We start from the raw sequence: 20,238 nt of genomic DNA on the forward strand, positions 1-20,238 counted from the left end.
AAAAAAAACACATTCAATTCTGACATAAGTATTTCTTTTTGTCCTTAAAGAGCTTATGCGTAAGGGCAAAGCAGAGCTTGGAAACTTCTGTAAGCTGTTTAGAAGAACTGCAATCTGAAAAGTACAACAATCACAACTTAAGATATTGAAACAGGTTTTTCCCTTACTTCACCTTCTAACCAACAGGTTCATCTCCTGTTAACATAAGAATTTCAATATTTATGAACAGAACCTACAGGAAACATCCACAAATCCCTCCCACTTCTAAGGCACGGGCCCTTTGACTCAGGCCCTTGGAGTAGTCACAATGCCAAGTGAATCCTCCCATGAGGGCTTCCCTACCTAACCTAAGTCCCTGGTCACTGAGACATCATTGTCTTTGCTACTACTAGAAGTGGCTGGGGCTCTCACCTCAGAATGTTTCTGACAGAGATAAACACTGCAACATTTCACTGTTCGCTCCAGAAAGACTCCAGAATTTCAGTTCCAAAGGAAACTTCCCTCCATTTCACCCACATTCACTACTCGAATCAAAGAAAAAAACAGAGAAATGCGAACCAAGAAGAGATGAGAATTCAGAAGCTCATGTCCCTAAATGGATTTAATAACATCAAGTATGATAATAACCCACATAAACCATTAAGTGCTTCCCTATGGGATGGCCCATTTCACATGTCAACCAGCCATGAAGGCAACAGAAACATGAAGTAGGGGCTGCACTAAGGCCTATGTGTGCTCTGGGGTTGGGGGAGACAAATGTCCTTTTCCCCTATAGCCAGTGCTAAGCACAGCCTGGGTTCAAACCCAGACTCCGGGACTCTAAGCTCATGATCTTGTGCAAGTGACCCAAACTCTCTAAGATTTCATTTCTATGCCTCTAAAATTGGTGACGGGGGAAAGGGAGAGGGCTTAAGGCCTTCGCACAGAGCTAAGCGAACAAATATAGGAAGCAGCTACTATTTGCTCAATTATATAAACATTGCCTACCTGTAGTCTGGGGCTGCAGCCATGACCAGAGGCAGCGCACACCCTGAAGTGTTTGTCAAGTGCTCACCAAATGTTCAGACAGAACCTCTAGGGCTCCAGCTTTCCCCAATCAACCTGAATCTCTGAACACTGTTTTCCCAGCTCTGCAAGAGCACTTACTTCCTGCACTCAAAGAGATAGAAAACAACATGTTCTTGTGCTCATGAAAATTACCCTGCCTTCAAGCTTGACCTGGGACAGCTGTGTCTCATTGAAAAAGACCATCACAAATGCAGAGGAATGCATGCCCTAGGAGAAAAAGCAGGTGATTCCTGCTATTTGATTCCACAGTCAAGGCAATTCCACTTTCCTTCAAATGAAAGGAAGTAAGGCTCTGCTTCTTTTTTTTTTTTTTTTTTTTTTTTTTTGGAGACAGAGTTTTGCTTTTGTTGCCAAGGCTGGAGTGCAATAGCACGATCTCAGCTCACTGCAACCTCCACCCCTACCAGGTTCAAGTGATTCTCCTGCCTCAGCCTCCCAAGTTGCTGGAATTATAGGGGCACACCATCGTGTCTGGCTAATTTTTGCATAATTAGTAGAGACAGGGTTTCACCATGATGGCCAGACTGGTCTCGAACTACTGACCTCAGGTGATCCGTCTGCCTCGGCCTCCCAAAGTGCTGGGATTACAGGTGTGAGCCACCGCACCCGGCCTGGCTCTTCTTAAACTCAGGCAAATGTGAACCTAGAAATTGAGAGAACACAATACACAGATTTTTTTTTTTTTAATCTATGGACTTCCTGAAAGTAAAAGTTTTAGAGAGGAAAAAGGCACATTGGCAGAAAGCACCCAAGTATATGGACCAGGATTTAGATCTAACCCTGACACCAATCAGCTATGTAACACTATAAACAGGTCACCTCTTCTTCACAGGCCCCGGTTCCCTGTCAGCCTGCAAGGGGGCAAACCGTCACAAACCCACAGCCGCCTACCACTGCAAATGCTGAAACCCTATCAACCAGAAAGAGGTGCAAACTACTCTGGAATTTCCAAGTCCCTCTCCATTTCTTTCAATATATTTTCTAAATAGCACATATGTATATGTTTTCTTTATGTCCTGATTCTCCCAAACTCAATTCTACTTTCTTACCCACTGGTAATTGTGATAGTTTTTATTCCAATTTTGTTGGGGTCAAGTAAATTACATTTCACAGCATGAAAAATATTTTGGGGGAAAACGAGGTCAACTTCAGAGAAGACAAATACAGCAAAGCTTTGTCTCTATTTCCCATAAGAATATGTAGATTGTATCTTTTACATGGGGACGAGTTGTGATTTAAAGAAACGTTGTCATAATGTGCTGTGAAATCAACTCAGAAATAGGCTTTCCACCCAAAGCCTGATAGATTAGTTCCTCTGCTTGTTAACTGAATTTGTGCATCGGCTTCTATTCATGGCTCTGATTGTCATTTTCAAATTGTTACTTGAGCTATATGGCGCTTCCAGGATTCATTTTCCAGCCTGTGGCATGATAAGCAGTTTCTGCCGTCCCAGTGGAAATCCACAGCAAGGAAGTAATCGCCCAGGGCCCACTTTCCCAACCACCAACCACAGCAAGTGTGGAGCACTCAGCCACAGCAAAGTAAAACCCAACCAAATTAACTGGTAGAGTTATCTAGCATAGCCACTCTAAATCAAATAACGTAGTAACATTTGTTTCAGACTACAGTTTCCATCCACAGAAGAAATATTAGATGTGAAAATAAAGCCATTTGTTGGATTTTTCAAAGGAATGGAAATGAAAGTTCTATAAACTTAGAATCAACATCCTGTTCCCGTCTGCCCAAAAAGAAGGAATGCATTTATTTACGCCAGTGATGAGTGGACTCCTAGCATCTGATTTTATTTATTACATTATCACACTGCAGAAAACCATTTGTTACCTCTTCTTTATGCTTACAACAAAGAGTGATGGCATTTATCAAAAAACTCATTATCAAGTGAGACAAAAAGCTAAAACTGGATTTCCAAAATAAAAATACCAATCAAGCAAAATCTCATTTAAAGCAAAAAGATTTTTCCATTCCGACGGAATTACAGAATGCTGATGAGTTCTCTGTGAGTACTGGACAAGGTTGTACTGCTAAGTGGCTTACCCAAAACAACATCATTTTTCACGAGTCCTAGCATAGAAAACACAAGTATTTGCATTAAAATTACTTTATAACTTCAGCTCTGGGGCAATCTAAACCTAACTTTGATAAATACTGTTGCCTGTAAATACATTTCCAGAAGTGTATATTTATCAACATTTCAAGCCCACCAGATTATTAAAGGTATCAAAAATCAGCTTCCAAATTTAGGTATTTGCTTCAAACCATTATGAATATAATTTTTAAAACAGCTCATGTGTTCTGACAGCTTATTATGTGTCAGGCCCTCCCAGGACACCCATGGTTTCATTTCTCCCCTACAATCATGCCATGAGGGGGTCCTATCACAAGAAAACTGGACCAAAACAGGGAATCAACTCCAAAGCCTTTATCATCCAGTGACCCATGACTTCTTCAATAAGAAGCATGTGCAACCTGGGCCAGCTCATAAGACTTGTTTAAAAAGTAAGTGGGTGTTGAACAATGAGAACACATGGACACAGGGAGGGGAACATCACACACCAGGGCCTGCCAGGGGGTGGGGTGTTAGGGGAGGGATAGCAGGGGATGGGGGTTTGGGGAGGGATAGCATTAGGAGAAATACCTAATGTAGATGACAGAGTGATGGATACAGCAAACCCCTATGGCACATGCATGCCTATGTAACAAACCTGCACATTCTGCACATGCACCCAGAAGTTCAAGTATAATAAAATAAATAAATTTTTAAAAGTAAATGAAATAATTTATGTGAAAGCACCTCAAAAAAATTTCGAAGTATAGGTGATGGGCTCAAATCCTTACTCTGCTCCTGTCAGCTGTGAAAATGAAGCAAGTCACATAACTCTTTTTTTCTTCCTCAGAGCTCTTAGAAAAAAAAAATCTTTAAATTGTCTAATGGAGGTCTACGTTAGGACAGATTTTACTAGGCATATACATTTTAAACCCAAGAATATGTTTGGAATTAATTGAAAATAATTAGTAATGCCTCCTTATGTTATGCCTACCCATAACTATTGCCTGAATGCAGGATATTGCTAACTTTTCTACACATCTAATTTGTAAGTAGCCAATGTTCTTAATGAGAGGTTAATCACTGAATGGTACAATTCATCCTTGGGGGAGTTTATTTACTCACATTTGTTGTTACTGCTAAATATGAGCATCTTGATTAATAGCAGCAACATAATTGGTGTCCAATATCTATTCATCACCATAGCTCAATTTCTTTATAAAGTACCTCCTTATACAATAAATAAGACCTTCATGTTCTACCTGACAGCTTGATGAATGACCCTGCAACTAAACCCTTTTTCACAGTAAGTGAAGGGTGAATACTCTTAGTGTCAGCTGTTTCCACTCAGGTTAGAACCATCCACCAGTCACAGAGAAGAGGGAAGACTCCCGTTATGTATGGTGGCGGGGGAGCAGGAACCCTAAGAAGCCTTTGTTATTCATCATGACAAGGGCAATGAGATGGTCTACCAGCTCAGAGATATCTACTGAAAGTTAGCATCTATCAGGTAGCCTTCTTCTGCAAATGCTTACTGAGCACCTGCTGGATATAGAGAGGAAGACACAGCCCTTACCCTCAACAGCTGCCCAGGGTGGAAGATTGAGCAGACAAGTACAGGCTTAGTGCATGCAAGATGTCCACCTCTAGGGTCACTGACCAAGTACATCCCAGGACATCAGCAGGAGGCAGCCAGGCCTGTTAGGGCAGGAGACAAGTATGGTACTTAAAAGACTCAGAAGAAGAAGCAACATATGACCTGGGCCTCCAAGGAAGCCAAGAGAGAAACTACATATACAGCTACTAACAATGATTGGGGCTGGGGCCAGTGGCTGGCAGCTGGGAGAACTGACTAATTCCAGCTCTGCAGCCTGGGCCTCCTTGGACTAAGGGCAGTCCAGGTGGGACTTTAGCTTCAGCAGGAGGTTCATGTATCTTAGTGACATTGGGTATGGGCTTTGGGTTTCACCGAGCCTGGCTGACATCAATCATGAGCCTCAGATTCCCGTCTGTGAAACGCAGATGGTAGCACTCATTCACTCAGTCGACAGATCTTTGTTGTGTGCCCACTGTCTCCTTGGGCTGTCGTGAGGACTGAGCAAGGTCATACACTTGACGTCACACATGGCACAAAGCAAGTGGCCAGCAGATGGGCCTGAGCGTGGTCCCCACCTGGTCAACTCAGAGTCTCATGTACTTCACTTACCTCCTGGCACTGTTAGGCAAGGGTTTCAGAAATGTAGAGTCACTACATCAAGCTGAGGTCATTCATCATGTTACACTAACATTTCTGGAAGATTTTACTTTTCTTCCCAAATAGGGTTTAACAAAAAAGGCAAAAGACAAAAGAAACCCAAAAAAAGAACATTAGCTGAGGCATACAATGCAAAATTTAAAAAAAGATGAAGAAGAAGAAAAAGAAAAAAAAAAAGAAATCTTCGCAGAAACTAAGGCTGAGAAATTCCAAGGCACAGATACTGATGGCCCTGGTCACAAAGGGGTTCAACCCACAGATTCTGCTGAAGAATTCTGGGAAATGTCTTAGTCAGTTCTTACTGCTATAACAAAATACCATAGACTAGGTGGCTTAAAAACAGACATGTATTTCTCCATTCTGGAGGCTCAGCGTCCAAGACCAAGTGGTCAATTCTGTTCCTGGTGAGGGCTCACTTCTGGGTTTGCAGACAGCCCCCTTCTCACTGTGTCCTCACAGATCTCTCTTCTTATAAGGGCACTCATCCCACCATGAAGGCCCCACCTTCCTGACCTAATTAACTCCCAAAGGCCTCATCTCCAACTACCATTACGCCAAGGATTAGGCTTCGACATAAGAATACAAATTTGGTTTCAACATATAAATATGAATTAAGCTTCAATATATGAATTTTGAGGGAACATAAGCATTCAGTTCATAGCAGAGGATACCAGGAAAATTCCTCCAAAATGTGTTTTCTCCACCATTGGGCATGAGGCAGGAAAGCATAGATGGGTGCCTTAGAACATCTCAGCCAAACACCTACAGACCCAAGAATCTAGCTGGGTCATGGGAGAAAGGTTTCCCAAGAGTAGCAACAGAGTTTCTGTGGAAGGAGCTTCTTCTGGGAGAGCCAGAAGAAAGCAAGGCCGCCCAAAGACCCAGCCTTCCAAATCTTCCAGCGTGTCAGTAATCCACAGACAACTTCTGAGGTACTGACAGATGATGCAAGCAGTCACATTCCTACTTTGAGTCAAATACTTTAATCTTCAATGAAGTCATGGCTGTTTCTCTTTCCCTTTTTTCCTCTTTCAAAATCAAAAAGGTGCTGGGCCTCTGTTGAGGGTCACAGGACCTTCTCAGGATGAACTGTGTACAGCCTCTCAAGGTAGAGCTTCAAGCCGCTACTAATCCCTCCCCTCCCGAAAAGGTTGACGGTGTGGGAAGAGGCAGTACTGGGTACCGTCAGCTACCAACTCAAATCAATATAGACGCTAAATTTAAAGAAACATGTTTGCTATGCAAATGCAGCTTCAAGGCTGTCACCTATAGTGCCTTCCAAACAGAGGCTTTCCAGAGATCTGGAAACCAACCCCTCACTAGGCGGCCTCACCTGTCTGTGTCCCAGACTCTGCCCCTCTGTAGCCCAGAACCAAATGCCCTGGATCCAAAGGAAGAAAATCCCACTCACCCATCCCATTTCATCCTTATTTATTTTAAAACTGCTTTCTTCAAAGGACATCAGTTTTATTTTGACACATTATTTCTGTTAATGGTATCAATTAGTCGGCATATGACCAACTGTTCTGTTAAAGATGCAAACTGGCTGGATTTAAGTAAAAGCATAAAGCCAATTTCATAATTTCCAGGCAAACAACCAAGACAGCCTTCAGAAACAGCAAAGCACAGTTCAGTTGGTGATGCTGCCACTCAACCTCACCTTTTTCTTCGTGTGTCAGCTTACCAAAGCAGACAGAAAATCTGAAGGCTCCTGCCAGTGTGGGGACTCAGGGAGGCTGACTCCTGGGTAGGGAAAAGCTGGCTTCTCTCTTCCTGTCCACCTTGGGAGACCAGAGTTACCAAAACTGCTAGGCAATCAATACTTGATTGTCTCAACTGCCTTGGAGACAACTCCAGAAAGGAGGCCAGGGTAGGTGCCCAGGAAGGCTGAAGCTGTATCTGAAGCCAAGTCTAAAAGACAAAAAGAAGGGTGGAGAACAGCAGAGCTTCTCATCTTAGGGCAAAGGGCATTTGCTGAGTGTTAACCCCAGAGTTTTCAGCAAGTTTTAGCATCACTGAGGGTTCATGACCAAACTGACCACAAAGTAACCTCCAGAGAAGGATCTGGACAGCTCTCCTCTGCAGGGCAGCTCTCCAGCTTACTGCTTTATGGACTTCTTTTTACCTTGTCTTCTGCTAGTTTTGCTTCCATCTCTATGGAAACTGGAGTGGGGATCAGAAGCCAGCCTTGAAAATGATCGGCAGAAACCATCTCCTAATTCTATTTCCATGGAAACAGATGACAGATCCGTGGAAATAAGGTAATATTTTTGAATAAGGTAATCCTTTTTTTAAAAAAAAAAAATATCCTTACCTCATTTTCTACCTATTTCACAGAGCTGGAATTGGAGAAGTACATTGCTCATAAACTACAAAAGCAGCAACATTCACTTGAGGTTAAAGATAAATATAGGGGACAAAGAAGTAGGAATCCAACCACACAGAAACCAGTGAAATTAAGAAAATGTCGCCTCAGCAGCAATCAGAAGAGCGTGAAGTAGAGCACTCCACAGCCATCACACAGCATTTGTCTTAGGCCCTTGATCAACTTTTGAAATAGCATCATCTCCATACATGATGGTTTTCACTAAAGAAGTAAAGACATTTCCTAAAAATGAAACCCATAAGGAAGCTTTATAACAGCAGGATCAAGTGTGGGGGCAGGATAATTCACCAAAGCCAATAGTCTTCCAAAGTGAACCATTCCATTTTAAAAAGCACGAGGAGTTGGCTTTTTGAGAGGATAAAACCCCTCCTGGACGGGAAGCAACCTAGTCCTGAAGTGTGACTGTTCCACCTACCATTTCTGTTACTAGGAGTGAAACAGAGGAAACCGAACATGTCCTGCCAAATTCTTCTTGTAAAATAATGTCGGTCCAAGACCGAAAATAACGAGCCACAGATTCAAAAACCTGAATTTGAAGGCTGAAATCGTAACGAGTCACAGCATCTTAGGTCAAAAATAGCCTGGGCTCGTGAGAACTGGCATAGTTAGATAGATGGTATTTATGCTTGAAGAGATGGAAGAGGTGGAATTTGTAGGAAGAGACTCACACTGTGGAGCAGATACAATGGATTTACCGACCTTTTCTTTGGCATCACGTTAACAGCTAACGTTTATGGAGGACTCACTCTTCAGAAGGCATAAGCTCAACATTTCACACGACTGCCACCCAATAAACTACTATCATCCCCAAGTTGCAGAAAAGGAGCCTCAGGCTCTGGGTCACCCCAGCCAAGATGTTTGGGGCGATATTGGAAACCCAGACGCTTCTAACTTTTGACTCCAGCTCCCTAATCTCACACTGGGGCTGCCTGAAATCACCACCACCAACACCTCCAGAGCACTCCCCCAACCCCAACCAAAAGAGCAAGCAACACTTCCTGGGAGCAGGTTAGGCAAAATCCATGGACTGCTAAAAGCCATGTTTTAAAGAAAAATCAAGAAGGGAAGGCTTTAAATCACCTGGTAATGAATAAATATAGGGTAGTTTTTAAACTGGATATAAATATGTCAAAAGAAAACGTTTTTGTATTGATAACAGTGAGGTGACAATGGTGTCAAAAAGCTACACAAGCTAATGACACCACAATACAGACTCATACGGGAACAGACTGTAAGGCAGAATCAGAACAAACCAGGTGAGCATACCATTTGTTTCCAGCATCAGCTTCAGTAGGAGCATACATGAATTAAAACATTATGAAATGCACAAATTGGCCACCGTCATTATCCCTTCGAAAGAAATCAGAAAATAAGATAATAGCAAAGAATTGCTGCCACACAAAAAGAAAAGCTTCCAGGACGTGAAAAGAAATATATCGAAGGCAGAATGAGTTAGGGCATTCGTGGCTGTGGTCCAGGAGAACTGTTCCTTCCTTAAACACATAAAAGGGAAATTGGAAACTAAGCAAACCATTTGGAAAAACAGAATCCTGGAGCAAGCAAAGAAGAAAAGCCAATAATCTGGTTGGATGTACGCACTGAGGACAAGAACTCCACAGCTGGTGTAACAATAATAAAACATGAAAATGTGTGTTGGGGCTCAGAAACTGACACCCCAAAATACAGTGCTTTGTGCAGGCTGATTGAAAAGGAGCTCCAAAGTTAGGCAATACACAGTATTCTCTGAAGTTCCTTGTTGGCCTAAAGTCTGGATATACCAAAGGAGAAAACAATTCCCTCCGGTCCCTTCCCTGAGCTTTCATTAACTGAACCCATATCTCAGGAAGGAAAACTAAAGTCTGCCAACACACCTGGACAGACTTTTACATCAAACAACTGTCCACTCTGTGGACCCAAAAGACTTTTTCCCAGACGCTGTATGCTCTTCAGGTCCATTGACTTCTCCCTAGTAATCATTTACTGCACCACAACAAAATTCCTCTTCTCCCCCTCTAACGACCTGTTTTGCCAAGACCCTATTCTTTCTGTAACCCCAAGATGGTATATCAGCTTCTGCACCCCACTGGGGACTGGGTCTTCATTCTAAGGGCTCCTGTATGACATAAAACAATGATTAAATCAATGTGTATGCTCTTTCTCCAATTAACCTGCCTCTTGAGAATTGATTCCTCAGCAAACCTTCAGAGGGTCACAGGAAACTTCTTTCGTGGCCCCTACGAGTCCATTTGCTAATGCCAACTGTGAACACTTACACAACGAGGCCCCCTTTCACTTCAAAAGCATTTTAAAAGCATTGAAAAACCAGGTACAATGTGTGTGATACAGTCTGTGCTATGGTGGCACTTGAAAATGGCAAGGAAACCTTAAGTCACTGAATTGTCTGGACTCTCAAAGAAGAGTTTCAGTGTCCTGGGAAGTCAGGGCATAGGTACAAATCCAGCTGTACAGATGGGGCTGGGATTCCTCACTTCAGTGCCCCCATCCCAAGACACAGCAGAAGCTCAACCAAAAGGGCCTATAGCAGCGAATAAGGCAGAAACCAAGCGGGGAAACAGTATCTCGAAAACCAGTGCCTCCTCCAACACTGCCACTATCAAACGTCCATCTCCTCCTTTCAGAAAAACCTGAGATTTTTCTTCAAAACAGTTCAAGTTCATCATTCCACTTTTGTAACAGCCCCCAAGCCAAGAAATCACCTCATCCAAAAATGAGAAAGGTGGCAAGAAGATCCCAAATTTGCCATCAAATCGTTCAAACCTGTCTCCTCTCACCCAGCAAAGGCATCTTCTCTTTTTGCCTGTCTTCGAGTAGGACTGAAGGGGGGTTCTGCACAGACGGCTGGCTTTTAACACAAATTTGTGAAAATTTAAGTCTCAACAACTGAGCAGCACTTAGCACATCCTATAGCAGGGGTCAGCAAACTGCGGCCAACTTCCTCCGTTTGGCCATAGTTTCCCACAATCGCCTGTTTTTGTACGTGAAGTTTTACTGGAACACAGGCATGCCCCTGCCTTTATGTATTGTCTCTGGCTGCTTTCATGCTACAGAGATGTAGAGTTGCAAAGCCTAAACTATTCATTATCTATCTCTTTACAGAAAAAGTTTAGTGATAGCTAACCTAGAGCAAAGACCAGCTCCAATGAACTAGCATCAAATGCATCTGGACAGTTTGTTAAGCAATCAAATTCCAAAAGCATCCACCAGGTATTCTGACTCAGTGAGTCCAGGGAGAGGCCCAGGAATCTGAATTTTAACAAGCTCGCAGGGTTTACAAACCATGTTGACGCTCGATAAGCTTAGAAGAGCACTTTAAAATTTTAAATTAGCCAATTACCATTATATTAAAGGATGACTTTCTTTTGAAAAATAGGACTCAAAGCCTGTGCTTCCTCAGCTCTTTCTAAATTACAATTTTCTGGGGCTAGAAAGTGCAAAGGTTAAACAACACCTGTTCCATCTTTTAGACGTACCTGTGCTTTGTTAAGATTAATCATCTCCACTAAAGTTTGCTCAGGCATGCTCTCTAATTATCAGCAAAGTGCTGCTCTCAGATGGAGAGACAGTTTCCGTTTCTATAACAACTTGCTTCAGCCTTTGGTGCAAAAAATGCACTTGCAGAAAGAGTGAGCAACCAGCCTGGTTCTGTGTGTGTCAGAAAAATACAGCCTTATGGTAACTCATAACCCTTCACAGCACATTAGCAACCTTCTGAAAACCTTTTAAAATTACATTCTTATTAAATTCTCTTGTGATGGGCTATTTTAATACTAATTGTTGCCCAAATCATGGATAAGGCTAATAATATAAGGTAATAATGCGCACTTTAGGATAGAGAATGATGGAATGTTTCCCCAAAGGACAAAGAGGGGAGGCCCCAAAGACGTCTGCGGGACGTTAAGCACAAAAAATGTTCCAAGATGAAATAAGTCAGAGAAATTCTGGTTAAACATATTAAACAGTTTTCTCCACTCTGAGGCTTTACAGACTTTTTATACTGCTGATGTACTTGCATCTTCCAAGGCGGAGGAATGGGCTTCATCTCAGGTCACAGAGTTGTTAGTTTTGCAAAGAGCCATAAATGTCCCCACCCCTTAGTGTGAACTGATCCCAGTTCTTTTATTGCCCAGGACTTTCAGTAATAAAAGTGGGACAGTTCTGGGTAAATCAGGATAGCTGGTCACCCTATCCTGCACTCAGCACTCCCCAAGAGACCCTTCTTGAAACATATGACATGTTTTGGAGTTGGCTGAGTGTTGGTCTTCCTGGCTAGAGAGCAGGAAAAAAACTTGATTTCTCTTTGTAATCCGAAAACCTACTAAAAAGTTCAGCATAGAAAATATGATCAATAGATGTGCCTTGAATAAATGAATCAATGAAATAGAAAGCAAAGAGTTATTGTAAACAACATCCACCCTGCCTTCTAGTCTTCAGTACTAGTAGGTTGAATCATATGAAATGGCCAGTTTTGTTAAGTCAAAAATGGCCAAATATCAAGAATTTTATTCTTCAATCTAATTCACATACTTTTACTCTAGAATTAAGGTTTTACTGTACAAAACATGTTATATAGAATTCGTAGCCATGTACTCAGCATTAGATTCTAGGCCCACACTTGCCCAACTGGGTTTACATCATCCCCACCTATATGTGGTGGGCTATTCAGGAAGCAAGACCATCCTTTAATGTACAACAAAAGGGGAGGGAACCTTTACATTTAGAGAGACTTTACATTTCCAGAGGGGGAAAAACCCCACAACACTGTCACATCCAAGCAGCTTGCAGCAGTGCTGAGTGTAGCAACCTGGGCTTGCCAAAGACTACACGTCAAAGGCTCAACCGAAAACAAGTGCACAGGCCTAATATGAATAACACGTTTTCTGCCAAATCAAATGAACACCTTTCAATGTGGATTTACATTGGCAGCCCAGGGAGAGTAAACAGCATTGTTGGGTTTGGAAGGGGAGAGTGGAGGGGTGGATGCCTGAGGAAGGCACTGGCAGGGCAGACCTGCAGGGCAAACATTGCAAAGGCTGTGCAAAGAAGCGCTGGCAAAGAAAATGTTTGACAGCTCCGTGGTAAGGCTATCTGTGGAAATGTGAGAGAGCTTTCTCTTTGGCCATTGAGAGAAGACAGCCAGAGGTCAGAAGGAGAGGAAGTAGAGAGTGAGAACTTCGTAGGCTCCAGCTGAGGACAGAATGACATCCAGAGACAGGAATGAATGCTGGAGACACAGACAGACAGGAAGGACAGAAGAGAGAGGGAAATGGTCAGAAAGAGCAGGCAGACAGACACAGGGAGAGAGACAGGGACCGACGAGTTCGGCCTCGAATAATCCAAAGTTCAGTGGGAAGATATCCCATGGAAGTGGCATGCCATTTGAGCAACAGACTACAGTCCTGGAGGAGCAGACCTTGGGCTACTAAACATTCTGAACTGAAGAGCCAGAACGCTGCTCCTCACAATGTGGCTGGTGCCTTGAACAGTTTAAGCCTTTAAGCTTTTTGTAAGTCCCACCTTACCTAATCATGTGCTTCTGTCAAGAGACATCTGAGTTGTTTTAATTAATCATCATTTTAGATAATTCTTTTCAATAGTGTTGGAGATTAAACACTTCATACCGGAATCTGGGTGTCTGTAAACAACCTGCTCTTCCTCAGCAACAACGATTTACTTAACGGCAGGATGTCCTTCGACGGCTCTGAATGCATTCCAGAGTGAATCGTGCCACTGCCAGGCATCAGCCCTGCCACCCAAGGGAAACTACAACCACAAAGACTGCAGGACCTGTAAGTGTTCGGTGTAAGAATCATCAAAGCTCTTCCTTGGGCTCCTCTCACAGTAACCCATGAAGATCACTTTGGCACAGCAAAGTTACTGATGCCTCATGACAAAGCCTCAGAAAGCAACTTCCCTGATCATGTAGCTATTCCTAAAAAATAGTCATCATCTTTAAAATGCAGACGAAAGGCTCATGAAACTTCCATCAAAGTACCTAATATAGAGAATCCTCAAAGTTCCAGATGTGTAAGGTCCTTCAGGAACATTTGGTCCACACGTTCTCTCCTCCTCCAGGTGGACGGTCAGGCCCCCTGTCCAGGCTCTCTCCATCAATACATTAAGGCCTCTGATGATTCAGTGTAATGTTCACAAAAATTACTCCATCTGTGATTTTTTTAGTTTAAAACATCTGACAAAGCCTAGAGAATGACTGGAATCTACTTGCATGGCAAAATAATAAAATCTACTCATCTTTCCAGCTGAGTTCAAGTTTGATGAAAATTTGGTTTCTTAAACAAAATAGAAGCTTTAAAATATACACTTACCAGACTTCATATAAAAAGCTTTCACTGACAAAATTGATTCCAATAGAAGAAAGGTTTACTCACTGATCTGCCCTTGGCTGATGCTACTGAACTGAAAAGATGAAGGACGGAAGGAGGGAGGCAGGCAGGGAGGAAAGGAGACTTCTTGGTCCTCCTAGGGCAAAAGGATCAACACAGAGGAGGTCCACAGCAGCAATATTGTGGCATTCCAAACCACGTCTCCAAGCGGCCCTAAATCTGGCCATTAAGACTTGTCTGAATCAGGAATATGTTTATCATACACATTGATTGTTAATTATAATTTGACATTTACTCAGTAATTTATTTTATGCTGGGAATCAACAACTTCTGCTCCTATTGGGTCTGATGTGGAAACCTCTCTATGAAGGTCAACTGGACCCAGGGGCAAACTCTCCTAGTCGTCTTGTCTGGGTCTCTTGGTAGAGCTGCTTGGGTACCTGCTGATGGACTGGTCTATTCCCAAGCCATCCTTTCCCCCTCTGTTTTTTTTTTTTTTTTTAATTTTGAGACAGAATCTTACTCTGTTGCCCAGGCTAGAGTGCAGTGGCACGATCTCGACTCACTGCAATCTCTGTGCCTCCCAGGCTCAAGCGATTCTCCTGCCTCAGCCTCCCAAGTAGCTGGGATTATAGGGACCCACCATCACACCCAGCTAATTTTTGCATTTTTAGTAGAGATGGGGTTTCACCATGTTGGCCAGGTTGGTCTTGAACTCCTGACCTCAGATGATCCGTCCACCTTGGCCTCTCAAAGTGCTGGGATTACAGGCATGAGCCACCACACCCGGCCCTTTCCCCCTCACTCTTGACTCAGAAAAATCATTATCATTCAGATCTTGGCTGAAATGTGTCCTCTTCAGAGAGAGGCCTTTCTTTACCTCATAAAGGAAATGTTCCTCTAATCTATCATCACCACCTATGCACACACACACACACGCACACACATACATGTACATGCACGCATACACACACATGCACATTTGCACACAGGCATACTATTCTCTATCACTGTTCTCTGTTTTCTTTATCGCATAAGTCACCGTTTAATTTTTATTTATTTATTTATTTTCTGTTTTTCCTACTAGACTACGAGCTCCATGAAGACAAGTGTCTGCACACAGTTGAACTGTAGTAATAAATTATAAAATAAATGCATGAAACAGAATCAAAATGAGAGTCCGTGGCCCACTGAGCAAAATGTAACTTGGTTCCCAATCCCTTTCCATGAACCATGAAGCTTTATCTTCAACCTCTGGAGTCCAGAAAAAATGACTATATCCAAAAAAATCCCTTTACATGAGCTGAGTGGCTCTGTGGGCACAGGCCACAGCTCCGTGGTAGGCACGGGCCCTACTCAAACAGGCTGCTACTGTCTTTGCAGGTTCAAGACCAGACACTGAATCTACTTCAGCCTTGATGCTTATGAAGAAATCTGAAAAGCTGCTTGTTTGTTTTGTTCTGTACTTTTTCAGTTTTGTGCTTTTAAAACCAATGACCCCTTGAGTCTCTCTTGCCACAACTAACTGACATCTCACAAGCAGTCTCAGGATAAACCAATTCCCTGCCAGTTTTGATGGCATGTTTCATATTCTCAGTGTCCTCAAACATCCATTTCAATCTCACCGTTTTGATCACCATGCAACACATACTAAAACCGAGAAAGATAAAACAGCGCAGCAAGGGAATTTCAAGCCAGTGCACAGATCTTCCACGTAGTACTGTGAGAGGTCAGAACGGAACCCTTGGGATGCAGCACTTACATGTCAGCTTTCCTGGCACTGAACATTGAAACAGATGAGACTCTGCAAATTGGCTCTTCTGAGCCTTTGGATTCGGTGGGAATGCTGGCTGAGACCACCTAAAGAGGCCTTTCATCTCTGCCATTTGCATCAGTCATGAATTTATTTGCATAAATAAACTTCAGAGAGTCAACAAGTCTACCGTAATTCTGTGGCCTGGTCCCATGCTCCTAGGCCAGCCACAGTAACAATGGCAGGAATGCTGAGAAGTCTGCTGACCTTGACAAACACTCCAGGAGTCTCATTTGGCCTGTAAATAGAATTAATCCAGGCCTCCTAAGGTGGCTCCTCAGCACCCATAGCCTCATGGGAGGTGAATTCCAAATCCGGGCTCTCCATTTGACACTGCAAACAACCCGCATCCCAAAATCACCCTAACTTATTCAACATCACTGCTAAAAGATAAGCACTCCAATCAGGTAGAAAATTCAAAGGATATTTTTGCAGAAATTACCAAACACAACCTACTGGCCATTATGCAAATGTAAAATCATGTTAGCCCAAGTGAATGGATGTTACAAACTCATTCATTCCATAAGCATTTCTGGAGAACGTAGTGTCCCAGATTCTGTGCAGAGGCTCCCACTGACCTCATTTCCACCAGTCACTGTACTCTTCCTCTTCTCAAGATCCCTTCCTTCAGTCGTAAGAAGTCAAACAGAATAGCCCTGTGCTGGCTCTACTGAAGGGCTCACTAACAAGTCAAATATTGGAAAGGAGAGAAAAGAAGAAAAATGTAGACCAAAACAGAGCAGAAAGGAGTGAAGAAAAGTTCTTAGGGCAAAAATGAGAAGACAGTGGACTGAAAAAGAGGAACCTATGGGGGAAAAAAATGACAAGGAAGGGACTGTCATTTACAGAGAAGAAAAGCAAAAGCAAAGAATAATCTGTAAACACTGCACTCACCCTTGCATTAGACAAGATAAGACTCTAAAGGGAGTCGTTTAAGGTCTTCTGCTCCAGTGCTCCCTTCAGACTGCCTTGTCCCAAGACTTAAGGCTTCCTGTAATAGTCATAACCAGATGGACTTCCATTCCACTTCTGCTGCAGCCTCTCCAGTGACAGGGACCTCACTTTCCCTCCATCTTAACTACATTGGGTATCCATTCCTCTGCACCCCAAGTAATAAAGTAGTAAACAAGATGACCTCTAGACCACAACCCCTCCTCCCACACTCTCTGATTCTAAAAGTTGGCTTTGCACTAAATCAAAGACCCAAAAATCTACACGTGGTTCCCCTTGACCTCACCAAGATTCCATGGGAGCCAGTCAAGTTGAACACATTATCTCCCAAGCCTGAGCTTAGTCGTTACAAGTCCCCAGACTCTGTGGTGTATGTCAATGACAAACAGTAGAGAGGTATAAGGAAGCCACTGAAAGATGCTATGTCACGGCGAGAAGAAAGCAGAAGGCTGGGGAGGCATTAATCAGAGTTGGAGGGTATCAGGTCCAATCAGTGCCTTTGCAGGGCTAACAAAATCACACAGTTTTCTATTGAACACAGCTTGACTGAGTACAATTTACTGCGGATCAACTATATACCTGGTTTGGGAATATCTGAACACCCCAGGAGAGCTTATGACCTAGTGGGGAACACATCTGCCTCAATAACTCGACAGAATAACTCAATAACTCAATCAGAATGCAAGATAGAGAGAATTAAGTGCAAGCAGAGGAACCAGCAGGACACACTGTACGTAGAAATTCTTATTTCCACAAAGAAAGTAAGATGCTTCCCCCAAGACCTGAAGACTGAAGTGGAATCCTTTTCCCTAAAACAATCTCAGGGGACTTTTCTATTTAATTCAAGAAAATTGTAACCCAGGCAATATTATAACTTATAAAATCTTTCCTCAAATTATTAACTGTCATCAGGATATCTTTGATAGGAAAAATGACCTGAAATCTATCATCAGTTCAATGTAAATAAATACGTTGTAATTTTTTAGACCATTAAGTCTGCAATCTCCAATTCTCCACATCAAAGAGATACACAGAATGCTGTTATGAAAGTCTCATAAAAACTCATTTTAAATGTTTCAAAAGGTTCATAAAATTATCTGATAAGTACAACAAACTCTTCAAAATTCATCTCCTATAAATTAAGCACCACATAGGCAATAGCATCACTAACACCTTTTTAACTAAGATGATTGGGATTAAAGGTACTGCAGAAGAAAAGAAAACCTTCCCCACATTACCAAATTTACATAATTTAATTAAATGAACATCCAAGAATAAAATAAAAATAAAAAGGGGGCAACAAACTCCTATATCTTGAAATTAATGACACTCTCTTAATTCTTCTATCACATATTCAATTAACAAGGGGCTCTGGACAGGAGGGTAATTTTCTTCTCTATTCACAAGATTTCAAGGTGAGCAGCTAATAACTTGCAGTAAGTTGCTTGCTTAAGATTAATGGTATTCAGCAAGGAGCATTATAATTTAGAGCTGTCAGCCTCGGGAGAATAAATGGGAAAGGGACACGAGGGACTTAGGTTGCCAGTGGTCCAGAGGATCACAGAGCATCTGCTGGAAAAGAAAAGTTCCCAACAGTCACATCTTCAACCTTGGACTTCCTCTTCGAAATGCTGAGACAGTGTGAAAGGGAACACGGCCAACTCGTCATGGAACCTCACAGCAAAGCCCAAGCATCTCGACAAAGCCTCCACCCACCTCGTGGGTTCCTGGCACACAGGGAAACAAGTATTTCAGGCACTCAGCTGAACTCTTGCCATGTCTGGGTGCCTCTCTTATTGGCATGCACGAGGCACCTCCCTTCGTGACTCCTTTCTCTGGATGACGTACTTCAGGTCACACCCATTGGAGGTTAAATGTATATTGCTGGTGACCAGATGGTCGCCTCTACATCATCCCATATAGGAATAGTAAGATGTGACTAGGGGACAAAGAGGGAACCAGAGCACAAAATTAGCTTTGTTTCTTCATTTGTTGTTTTTGTTGTTGTTTTTAGAGATAGCATCTCACTCTGTCACCCCAGCTGGAGTGCAGTATACGTGCACACTCATTGCAGCCTCAAACTCCTGGGCTCAAGCAATCCTCCCACCTCAGCCTCCAGGGTAGCTGGGACTACAGGTGTGCACCATCATACCTGGATAATTTTTTTTTTTTTAGAGATGGGGTCTCACTACGTTGCCTGGCTGGTCTCAAACTCCTGGCCTCAAGCAATCCTCCCAACTGGGCTTCCCAAAGTAGGGATTACAGGCATGAGCCACCATGCCCAGCCTGTTTCTTCATTTGTTAGAAATCCCTGCCTTTCTTAGTATATGGAGGTCAAGAAGGTTCTAATTCAGAGGACGTGAAGCTGTCCCAGCATCACAGGAGCAGAGGGCCCTGTTGAACTGATCCCAGTCTACCTGCTCCACTGGGTCCTCACTCTTCCACCCACACAGGACATCAGAGCAGGAGTGAAGTGTAGGGTGAGCTAGTTCAGTGGTTCTCAGTCAGGGACAGTTCCACCACCAACTTATAGGGACATGGAGAAATACTTGGTGGAGTGTGACATTTGGAACTGTAACACTGGGTGGGGGATAACTGGCATTTAGTATCGACAGTCCCACTCAAGAAACTGTCCCTCCCCACACACCATTTGAGTCCCCATTAAAAAAAAAAGACCAATCTCATTCATTCACCTTGTTTGACAAAAAAGAAAACTGAGATTCAGAGAAGTCAAGCATCCTGCCTGTGTTTACTGAGCTAGTTACGAGGCAGAGCTGGGACTAAGACTCAGGTTTTCTGGCTTCTTCTCTCTTTTCTACAAGGAAAGGTGAAAGCAGCAGTAACAGAGGTGGCAGAAACTGCTTACTGATCCCCTAGCATGGCCCAGGCCCTGGGTTAAGAGCTTTGCAGACTTTCTTACGTAGAGTCTGCACAAGGAGCCTGAGGGGAATCTAAATCATAGAAAGGGAAGCTAACTAGATTAAGGCCACACAGCCTGGAAGTGTCAGGCCTGGGGCTCTCATTGGGGAGTGTCCTGCTCGGGGTGCAGGGGGCCAGTACTGTATATGCCACACAGAGGAATGGCAGGCAGAGGTGGGCAGAGGGTAGTGGGTGAGGATAGACGTGCCAAGCCACCCTTGTTCGAAGGCCTTTAGGGATGCAGTAAGGCCTGGAAAAACAGTGACTCTACCCTCCCACCCTGAACTTGATAATGGCCTAAAAAGGGACCAGAGAAAAGTTTCCTCCCAAGGCTTAAGATCTGCCTGGGCAAAAAGACCAGAGAGAAGATGTCAGAGGAAACACCAGGGTTGAGAAAGTAAAAGGACAAAGGTAATTCCA

General features: G+C 43.1%; 1 protein-coding gene across 8 annotated transcripts in view; it reads right to left on the bottom strand.

Annotated features, from left to right (window-relative positions):
• Positions 1–20,238, bottom strand: part of CACNA2D3 (calcium voltage-gated channel auxiliary subunit alpha2delta 3) — a 935,925-nt gene that overhangs the window by 874,161 nt on the left and 41,526 nt on the right. Inside the window, exon 1 of one of the 8 annotated variants that reach the window (XM_074403651.1) lies at positions 7,048–20,238. This exon is cut by the window's right edge and continues 40,434 nt beyond it. The exons of 6 other annotated variants lie outside the window; for them this stretch is intronic. The gene's annotated coding sequence lies outside the window, so the exon portion shown is untranslated. One more of the 8 variants, XM_074403649.1, reaches the window with a different exon arrangement.

The sequence above is a fragment of the Saimiri boliviensis genome, chromosome 8 (genome assembly GCF_048565385.1).
Source record: "Saimiri boliviensis isolate mSaiBol1 chromosome 8, mSaiBol1.pri, whole genome shotgun sequence".
In the NCBI taxonomy this organism is placed as follows: domain Eukaryota; kingdom Metazoa; phylum Chordata; class Mammalia; order Primates; family Cebidae; genus Saimiri; species Saimiri boliviensis.